Source organism: Elephantulus edwardii, unplaced genomic scaffold (assembly GCF_000299155.1).
Source record: "Elephantulus edwardii isolate Elephantulus edwardi_28Jun2011 unplaced genomic scaffold, EleEdw1.0 scaffold00085, whole genome shotgun sequence".
NCBI lineage: Eukaryota > Metazoa > Chordata > Mammalia > Macroscelidea > Macroscelididae > Elephantulus > Elephantulus edwardii.
In genome coordinates, this window is record NW_006399835.1 from 11,794,216 (window position 1) to 11,805,740 (window position 11,525).

The window sequence follows — 11,525 nt, forward strand, 5'->3', positions numbered from 1 at the left end:
AAACGTTGGTAGAAATCATCTATTTCTTCTTCTTTGGCTCTGGTTGTTGGTGCATATATCTGAATGATAGTGGTATTCACTGGACTTCCTTGTAAGCGTATGGATATAATCCTGTCACTCACGGTGTTGTACTTCAAGATGGATCTAGAAATTACTTTTTTTTACTATAAAGGCAACCCCATTTTTCAACCCTATATACAATAGCTCTGAAGCCTGCCCTGTCCTGAGCCAGTCTCATTGACTCTGATTCACATACCCCCATTGCCCTAGTTACTGTATCACTCCATCTCATCTGGGGTCTTCTGTCCTGTGCTTTCCCTCCACCCTTCCAAGCATAATCTCCTTCTCCAAGGACCAGTCTCTCCTGGCCACATGCTTAAAGTATGTGAGACAGAGCTTCAAAATCCTACCCTCCAAGAAAAAACTTGGTTTCATCCTATTTGTTTTCTTGATAGTCCATTGTATGTTCAAGACTCCTCTCCAGCAACACAACTAGAAGGCACTGATTGTTTTTCTATCCTCCTTGTAGCCCATTCTCCCAGGATCCTATCAGCTTTGTTAACAAACTATTTTGTGAAAAAAAGTTATTAAACTTTTCATAAGAATTACCTCATCCAATATTTACAATAGCCTGTTTGCTCTGTCTCGTTGGATGAGAAGTAACCCTGGGATGCAAATAGTTAATGTGCTCAGTTGCTAACTGAAATCCGGGAATTTCAAGTCTTTCCAGAAGTGCATCAGAAGAAAGGCCTGGGAATCTACTGCCAAAAAAAAAAAGTCAACTTATTTGAAAACACTACAGAGTACAGTTCTCTGACACACATGGGGTCATCATGAGTCAGAATCAACTCCAGAACAACTAGATACAGAGGAGGAAACAGGAGGAAAGGAGATATATAAATTACCAAAAAGACACAGTGAGTTGTAGAAAAAGTAGAACGACACTGACTTCAGACACTATGTGTCTCATAAGCACTTAACCCAACTCAGTGAGCTTTTAGCATTTACTAAATAATTTCTAACTCCCTGTGCTCCTAGTCAATCCTCTACTTGCTTTCATCTATTTTCACTATGCTCATTCCCTTATTATTTTGTGGCCACTATGTAACTAACAGTAGTCTCTCCACTGAGAAAGATACACCCATTTTCCTAAATTATTTCTTTATGTGGATTCTTATCATTTCTCTTTTCAGTGTAAAAATTTAGCAGATACATTCATAGAAAGATTGGGGTTGCTATTTCTTAATCATCATCCTTATTCCAAATGTTATCTGATTTATAGTCTTATTTTTGTCTTAATTTTTCTGACTCACATTGACCTTATGAATTGTAACTTTTTCTTGGGCTGGGACTGTGTTTTTAATTTGAGGACAACAAAGCTTCAGCACAGAAGATTAGAAGGGGTGGGGACCCAAAAATCTGGTAGCAGTAATTGCTTCTGAGTTAATAATGTCAGTTCTTTTCTGTGCCTTCCGAATTTACTACAAAGTGGTTAAAATGAGAGGGCAGGGGGAAATGATAATTTCTGGACAATAGTATGTCTAGACATGATTCTGTTATTTCTACAAAGCATCTCATAAACACTCGGAGAGATAATAACAGAGGTCTAGGGAGAAGGAAAGGCAAGAAAGGAAAAAAAGTTATGCCTGGACCATCCCAGCCACCTCACTATCACTGCCCTGAATCAGAGTGACCTGGGCCATAAGCCTGCAGAGCACTGTCCACAGGGTCACCATGTAAACCCCACTGCACATCACAGGATGGGTCACGGGCTCTGAAGAAACCACAGCTTATCACCTTTCCTCAATGCAGAGGCACACAGGAGCCCAGATTAACCCTTTCACGCTAATGTCATGGTTCTGAAAGTTTGCCTGGGGTGCTGTTAAGCATACCATCTGAAATAAAATGTACTGAAACTAGTCAATTCTAGAAAAACTTCTTCCTGTCCATTTCAGGAAAAACTCTTGGAAGCTACAGAGTTTTGTTAGCGGGCATTTATTTCTCTAGTATTGCAGATGTCTTGAAAACAGTAGAACTGATGACTCTGTCTACTTCCTATTGCTCTTGTTATTGCACCTTGTGAAGTCACTTTCTGTGAGCTAGTGATGTCATAGTGGATTGTCTGTGTTGTAACCATCCCCAAGTCCTGATGGTAAGACAGCTGGTTGAAAGAATGGTAGAGAAAAGACTAGTGTCTTCTCCTAGCATGAGTCAGAGAGGAAGTTGTTACCATCATCTCTGTCCACTTAATATGTGTCATGTGTTGAGAGCACCCTGGGAGTTCCCCAGATGCCCTTGTCAGAGCAGCCCTGAAACTAGGACTAGAATGGCTGCCCCAAGAGGCCCAGCCAGACCACAAAACGGAAATTACAGGTGACAGAGACAAGGGCAACTTTGAAGTGAGATTTACCAATTGACTACAATGCCTTAGGAGGTAAACCTAAGAGAAACTCTTATTGAATCTCTTCTTGAAATAAAAGTCATCAACCCACAACTCTAATGAAGACAACTCAGTGAATTCTTAAAGGATAAATATTAAAAACCTGATGAGATGCTTTGTAGGAAATCCTGATGGCATAATGATTAAGGCACCAGGATTCTACCCCAAAAGTTGGCTGTTTGATGATATCAGCTGCACCTTGGGGGAAAAGACCTGGCATTCTGCTTGCTTAAAGCTTACATACAGCCTAGGAAACCCTGTGGAGTAATCCTAGTAATTCTAGACCTCCTAGAGGGTCATTAAGAGCCAGAATCAACTCAATGACACAACAGCAGCCATACTTTGTAGACTGACTCTTTTCTCCATTGGAACAAACTCATAGCTGACTATCAGGTTTCTGAGACTATAAATCTCATAGGAGTTTTTCCATATTTCTCCTATAAAGCAACTGTGGGATTCAAACTGTCAAAGGTGGGTTAGTAGTGCAACTCCCTATGGACTATCTCACCATAGCTCCCTGGGGATTGACTAGTTAGCTTCAAATCCCACTTCTGCTAAGCACCAGCTGTGTATGTGTAATTTATGATAACTAACTTTACCTGTTTGAGACTTAGCCTCCTCATTTTTGACATAAAAATAATAATCCTTAAATTACTACCTAACTTTGGAGGGACTGGAGAGCATTACGCTGAGTGAACTAACTCAGTCACACAAGGACAAATACTGTATAAAATCATTATTGTAGAAGGAGTATGAGGATCCAAGGAGGGAGGAGGTGGAAATGGAGGGGTGAGGATGGGTCGGGGTGTAGGGTGTTAATCATAGGGTTGCACAATTCAATGAGTGGGTAGGGTGAAGGAAATGGGAAGGATCTTTTGTGAGCAACAATGTATTCAAACTTTGTAAATAGAATAAAATTTAAATTAAAAAAACCAAAAAAATTCTTAAAACAACAAAACAGTACTTAATCTATTGTCATTCTTGTTGTTAAGTGCTGTGGACCATAGCCCATAGTGACCCTTTGAGCAACAGATTGAAACTGTCCTAACCTGTACGGTCCTCACAATCTTCACCATGATCAAATCCAGTTCTTGCAGTGAGTGTGTCAATCCATCTCATTGAGGGTCTTCTCTTTTGCTGACCCTCGACTTTTCACAGCTCTTCTTCCAAGAACTGTGGCCTGCTGACAACATGCCCAGAGCATGTTTTACCATCCTTGCCTCCTGCCAAGAGAAATTTCTTTATTCTTTTGGCCATCCATGATATAAGCAATAAATCCTCCTTGCCAACACCACAATCCAAAAGCATCAGTTCTTCTTTACAGAGATATTGTAATCATCAAATGAAGAAATGCTTATAAAGTACAATGATTTAATACACAGTGCCTACCATATCAGGTTGTTGTTGTGTAACTTCAAGTCAGAACTGACTCACAGCTCTAGCAGGTTTCCAAAGGCGGTAAACTGCATGGGAGGAGATTGCTCATCCTACTCCATGGAGCAGCTGGTGGATTCAAACTGTGTCTTTGGGATTGCAGTGTAGTTTCATACCATTAGGCCACCAGAGCTCCCTCCCTATAATACAATTTAAAAGGACACGAAAAAATTATAACTGCCATTGTGTGCAAACACACATGTATACACACACACATGATTTTATGTATGCCTCATTATTTCATGACAAAAAGGAGAAACACTCTGATATTGTTCCTGGACTTATTAAAGGGTATTATTAATATCTAAAAGATGTCATGTTATCAGAAACCAACTAAAGAGTCCAAATATCAGTATATCATGATAAAGTGATCCTTTGCAGACGTTTAAAGATTTTTCTTTTTTAAAAAAAAATTTAAAGCTTTTTCAAACTCCCTAATAGTAAGTTTAGATAAAATATTGTGTGAGTTTCCTTAAGCAGCTGAGCAGGGTCCATTTTTAAGCAACAATGAAGAAGGTCACTACCTATGGTATATTTTTCCTGGTTTTATGTCATCAGCCACCACCTGTTCCAAATGAGCTCCACATTCTCATTCGGAATAACCTGTCCTCCTTTCTTATCTGTCTGGAAAGGGCCACCTTTTGAGTCTTTTCCCTGAGTTAAACAGCAATGATGAGTGAATGACCGAAGAAGGCCACTGTTAGGGAGCTCTGGCTGCCTAGTGGCAAGACGCTGCACTGCAATCACAGAGGTACGCGGTTCAAATCCACCAGATGCTCTGCTGGAGAAGGGGGGGGCAATCCTATACTGTACCAGTCAGATCTGATTTGACAGTACACGTAAAAAATAATACAATAAAAATGAAAAATTTAAAAAAAAGAAGGCCACTGTTTTGCTCACGGTTATCTGCTAGCATAACGATTGTGGACAGTTCTACTCTGTAACACATGGGATCACCTGAATCAGAATCAATTCAATAACCTTAGGTTTATACAAAGAGTAGGTATTTTATTATCATTACTGCAATTATTATTTTGGCATCATGTCCTCAAAAAGGAATATCAGATTTGGAAAGATGGATAGTCAATGAAAGAGAAGAAGAACCTCAATGAGGTGGATTAGCACCACAGTGACTGCAGCAATAGACTCAAGTGTGTCAGAGATGGAGGATGGCACAGGATAGGACAAGGATCAGATATGTTATTCACAGGGTCACCGTGAGTTGTACTAGACTTAATGGCACCTAACAAAAACAAAGCACTATTATGCCATGGCCTTGATTGTGAGAGACATTTGGCAAACCCTACTAGAAAAGCGTCTCTGTTATAGCTACTATTTCAGCACCCAAAAAGAAGAACCTACTACATTTCCATAAAAGAAGATGTCCTAATCCTTTATTTATATTTCAGACAACAGAACAAATAACATTCTTCTAAGGACAGACTTCATCAAGGTTGATGGCCTTGCTAACTGATGTCAATCAACTGCAGAAGATAACGAAAACTATTGGCAGCACCATGATAAATGGAAAAGAAACTGAGGTTGTTAACAATTACAGCTTGTTCAGACCCACTATCAACACTCTTAATACTAGCAGTCAGGAAATCAAAAGACAAATTGCACTGGAAAAATCTGCTGTCAGGGATCTCTCCAGAAGCTGAAAAGAAACAATGTCAGTCTAGAGACTAAGGTGTGCCTAATCCAGGCCATGATCTTCACAATTACTTGTTATGCTCCAGAGAGCTGGACAATGACTAAACATGACAGAAGAAGAATCGATGGCTTCAAGTTGTGGTTCTGGAGAAGAGTCTTGATCATACCATGGACAGCCAAGAAAGCAAATAGGTCTGTCTTGGAGAGGGTGAAACTGAGTTTCTCCTTGGAAGCTAGGCTTTTGAAGCTCCGTCTCACATACTTTGAGCATGTAGCCAGGGGAGACCCATCCTTAGAGAAGGACATCATGCTTAAGAGGATGGAGGGACAGAGCAGGAAAGGAAGACCTAGATGAGATGGATTGATACAGTATCTGGTGCAATGCAGGTTGGTGTGTTGGAATTAATGAGACTGGCTCAGGACAGGGCAGGCTTCAGAGTTGTTGGAACTAGGGTCACTATGGGTCACAGGCGACTGGACAGCACCTAACAACAATATTCTTATTTGTAGTTTCCTCTACACAACATCACAGATACGAGTAGGATCTGCTTATCAAGGATTCTCGAGTCTAGTGATATTCCTTTAAGATATTTCTCCTGAGAAGTTAAGCAGAAAAGCCAAAAATTCCTATCATACTTTCAGATGATCTTGTTTGATTCTTGTCAGTGTCCTTGAACGTTACCAGTTGCATTTATTCATCACACTCAGACAACACACTAGCAGTTCTTCTTCCTGAAGGAAACCAGTTTCAAAAAAATTATAGCAGTACTGTGGAATACAGGGTAACTCAGTGTTTAAATTATCCAGCAGGGTGGGGTTTTTGGTTTTTTGGTTTTTTTTCTTTTTTTAATTCTTAAAAGGGAACAAAGCAGGACAAAAAACCAGTTTGTAGTTATGCCTGACCTAAACCTTTCACTTCCTCTCCAAGGAGAGAAACAGATGTTCAGTGCTACTGGAGTGAGATGGTGCAAGGCTGGGGAGGGGATGGGGAAGACAAAGGAAAGAAACAAAAATGTGGTTCAAGTTATTCTTTACATTATCAGCCAAATTTCCATTCTCTTAGAAATTACTTGTGTTTAAAATTTCAATACAGAAGTCTCTTCATCTTCATTCAGCTACCAATTCTTTATGACCTACTCACTTTACCTTTTTTTTTAAAGGCATACTTTTTTCAGTCTGCTTAAAAAAAATTGTACATTTGATGATTTATTTATTGTAAATATCTTTTTATTTAATATTGGTTTGCTAACAAAGTCATATACATTGTGTTTCACACTATTCTTCATTCATATTGTGTTTCAGACAATCATTCCCATGCATTATGTTTTGTAAAATCAATCACCATCACCATTGGATATTGGCCGTCATTACCCAAACTTTTCAGTTCTCTGCCAGATCCTTCCCATTTCCTTCACCTCCTTGCTCCACCCACCAAACTGTGCAACCCTGTGGTTTTGCCCCTATATATCCTCACCCCTTTCTTTCCATCCCTTACCTGTTTGGGTCCCCATACATGTTTTACTAGATATCCTTCTATTTTTACAATAATGGTCTTATGCAGTATTTGTTCTTATGAAATTGAGTTAGTTCACTCTGCATAATGTTCTCCAGTCTCTCCCAAATTATGTAGTATTTTTCAAAATCATTGCTCCTGAGTGCTGCATAATATTCCATTGTATAAATGTACCACAATTTCTCAATTCTTTTGATTGTAATTGGACATTTGGCCTGTTTCCATGTGCTTGCAATGGTGAATAATGCTGTTATGAACATGGATGAACAGATCTCCGTTTGTGTCTCAGTTGTAATTTTCCTGCGATATATTCCTAGTATTAGAATAGCTAGGTCTTATGAAGTTTCTATGTTAAACTTTTTTGAGGAAATGCTAAACTGTCTTCCAGAATGATTGTACCATTTTACAATCCCACCAACAGTGTATGAGAGTTCTCACCTTTCCACTTCCTCTCCAACATTTATAGCTTGTTACCCTGCTTAACTTTGCCACAGCTACTGAGATGAGATAGTATCTCATTGTGGTTTTGATTTGCATCTCTCTTATTGCCAGTGATTTTTTTTCATTTTTATTTATTTATTTTATGTGTGTACCCTCAAATTGGATCTGACTGGTACAGGAGGCGATTGTTCCTCCCTCTTCAGCAGAGCATCTGGTGGATTTGAACCAAGCACCTCTGGGATTGCAGTACAGTTTCCTGCCACTAGGCCACCAGAGCTCGCCACCTTGCCAGTGATTTTGAGCACTTCTTCATGTGTCTGTTGACCTTCTGAATGTCTTTCTCCGTGAAAAGTCTTTCTATGTCTTTAGTCCATTTTGTAATTGGGTTGTCAGTCTTTTTCTTCTAGAGGTCCAGGAATATTCTGTAAATTCTGTTATGAGATCCTTATCTGAGATGATATTCCCAAATGTTTGTTTCTGGCTGGTAGGTTTTCGGTAAAGGCATACGTTTAATAATAGCAGAAGCAACAATATATAAGCCATCTTTGCAAGAAATGGTGCTAGGACAGTTGGATACCCACAACGAAATTATTCATTTAGATTCTACATTGTAGATAAAAATTCATTCAAAATTACTTTTAGAGCTAAAATAATGCAACTTGTGTAAGAACACACAATAAGATCTAAGATTTGGAAAAGATTTCTTAAATATGATACTAAGCACAATCTGTAAAAGAAAAATTCATAAAGTGGGCTTTATTAAAATTTTAACATTCATGTTTCAGAAGACAGCATCAGGAAAGTAAGAAGATAACCAACAGATAATATTTGCAAACTAATTATCTGATAAGGGACCTGCATCGAGAATATAAAGAGAACAGTTATAATTTTAAATAATGTAATTTTAAAATAGCCAAAATAATTGAATAGGCATTTTATTGGAGAAAATATATGAATGGGTAATTATCACATGAAAAGATATTTGACATCATTATTGTTGTTGTATGCTGTCGAGTCAGAAATGACTCAGAGCAGACTCTCTGGTGAATTGTAGAATTTTAAGCTGCAAAGAAGGAGATAGCCCATTTTTATCCTGCAGAGCAATTGATGGATTTGAAACACATGCCTTAGGATTGACAGTACAACTAACTTCTTAACACTAGGCCCCAAAGCTTCCTCAACCTCATTAGTCAATAGTGAAGTGTAAATTAAAACCACAATGAGCTCTCGCATCACTTCACACCCATTAGAATGTCTATAATCCTAGAGGTAGACAATAAGAAGTGTTAGTGAGGACCTGCAGAAAAAAAAGGCTTCGCACATTGCCAAAGGAAATGTGAACTATTGCAGCTACTCAAGAAAAGAATTGGGCAGTTTATTACATATAACCTTAGCTAAGACAAAGAAATTCTAGATGAATTCTCTACTTCTCATTATCCATCTTTTCACCCATTCTAGAACTATGAGAGCAGAATGTGTGCATATCTATCAAAAAAGAAATGAAAATATTTGTCATATAGGTATATAAAGACTGACACATGAATATCCATGTCAGAAATATCAAAAATGGTTAAAATCTGTAAACAAACCAAATGGTCATCAACTGGTGAATGGATAAAAATGCAACATACAATGGAATATTTAGCAACAAAAATGAGTAAGTATTAATATATGCTATAATATGAATAACACTACTATAACTATCTTCATTTCTTTCGTGTTCACTGCATTTTCAAAGGCTTGTTATTTAGGAAGTAGGTGGTCCATCCTGCTCCCTAGTCTTAATCAGGGAGCTCCACCAAAACATGTCCACCATGGGTAACCTTTATGCCATTTGACACATTAATGGCACAGCTTTCAGTAGCACAGCAATCCCAAGATATTTCAGTACAGTAAACTGATAGACAAGTGCTGCCTTAGGCATGGATTGCATCTCAATGTTAAAAAAACAAAGATTCTTACCACTGGACTGATAGGCAAATTATGATGGATGGAGAGGAGATTGAAACTGCCAACAGCTTCATCTTGCTTGGATCCACAATTAACACCCATGGTTCCAGCAGTCAGGAAATAAGGAGATTCATTGCACTGGGAAAATCTTCAGTTAAAGACCTCTTCAAATTATTGAGAAGTAATGATGCAGTTTGAAGACTAACTGTCTGATTCAGGCAATAGTCTTTCCAATCACTTGCTATGCATCTGAGAACTGGACAATGAATAATGATGGCAGAAGAATTTATGCCATTGAGCTGAGATGTTGGAAAAGAGCACTGAACATCCCAGGGATGGCCAAAAGAACAAGCAAATATGTCATGGAGACAAGAATGATGAGACTTTGCTTCACCTACTTTGGTCGTGCTGCTAGGAGGGGCTATTCCTTACAGAGAGATATGATGCTGGGAAGGGTGGAGGATCAGCAAAGGAGAGGAAGACCCTCTACCAGGTGGATTGACACAGTGACTGCTGCAATGGACTCTTGTGTGTTGGGAAGTGTGAGGATGGCAAAGGATAGAACAGGATTCAGATCTTTTGTTCATAGGGTTGCTATGAGCTATGAGTTGTACTTGACTCAACAGCACCTAACAACAACAACAACATAACATGATTGAATCTTGAAAATATACAATGAAAATAGCTAGTCACAAAAGACCACATGGTACATGATTTATCCATTCATGTCAAAATGTCCAGAAGAAGCAAATATATTTCATGTCTTATGTGTGTTTAAGTTGGATAATAAGAAAGAACAAAGAAGAACTGATGGCTTTTGAATTGTAGTGCTAGTGAAGGATATTAACAAATCCCCCCTGGAAGAAGTGTATCCAGAAGGCTCTATAAAAGTGAGGATTTTAAGAACTCATCTCACATACTTTGGGGCATGCTATATCAGTAAGAATCAGTCCTTGGAGAAAGACGCCATGCTTAGCAAAAGGTTTGGTGAAAATAAGGCCCTCAAAAGAAGTACTGACACGTGGCTGTAACAATAAGCTATAGCACAGCAACAATGGTGAGGATAGCTTAAGACCTGGAAGTGTTTTTTTTCTAATGTACACTATGTTCTAAGGTCACTATGAGATGAAGATAACTCAAAGCCAACCTCTAACAACAATAGGGCTGAGAGAAGAATATCATTTGAAATCATGAAAATATTTTAATTATATGTTTGCACACTCAGCAGTCAGAAAATCAAAAGACAAATTGCATTGGGGAAATCTACTGTCAGGGACCTCTCTGGAGTACTGAAAAGCAACAAAGTCACTCTAGAGACTAAGGTGCACCTGATCCAAGCCATGGTATTTGCAATTATTTGCTATGCATTAGAGAGCTGGACAATGACTAAATATGACAGAAGAAGAATTCAAATTGTGTTGCTGTAGAAAAGTTTTGAACACACCATCTGCCAAGAAAACAAATAGGTCTGTCCTGGAGAGGGTAAAACCAAGTTTCTCCTTAGAGGCTAGAATTTTGAAGCTATGTCTCACATACCTTGGGCACGTGCCCAGGAGGCACCAGTTCTTGGAGAAGGAAATCATGTTCAGAAGGATGGAGGGACAGCACAGAAAAGGAAGAGCCAGGATGAGATGAATTGATACAGTAACTGGGGCAAAATGGGGGTTGGTGTGTCGGAATTAGTGAGACTGGCTCGGAACAGGACAGGGTTCAGACCTGCTATATATAGGGTCACTCTGGGTCACCATTGACTCAATGGCACATGACAACAATAATATGTTTATTGCAGCACTATTCATACTAGCAAAGAGATGGAAGCAGCTCAAGTACTCATCAGTGGATAGAGAAACTGGTATATTCACAATGAAATATTATGAAGCACTAAAAAATAATAAACTCATAAAACACTACACAATATGGATGTGTCTGAAAGACAATATACTGAGTGAAATATCTCAGTCACATAAGGACAAATATTACATAAAACCACTGTTCCAAAAATAGAATGGATACAGGGAGTGGAGAGAAGGAAAAGCATGGATAGATTATCAACACTACAGTAGAATAGGTGAAGGGAAGGACAATCTGAAATGA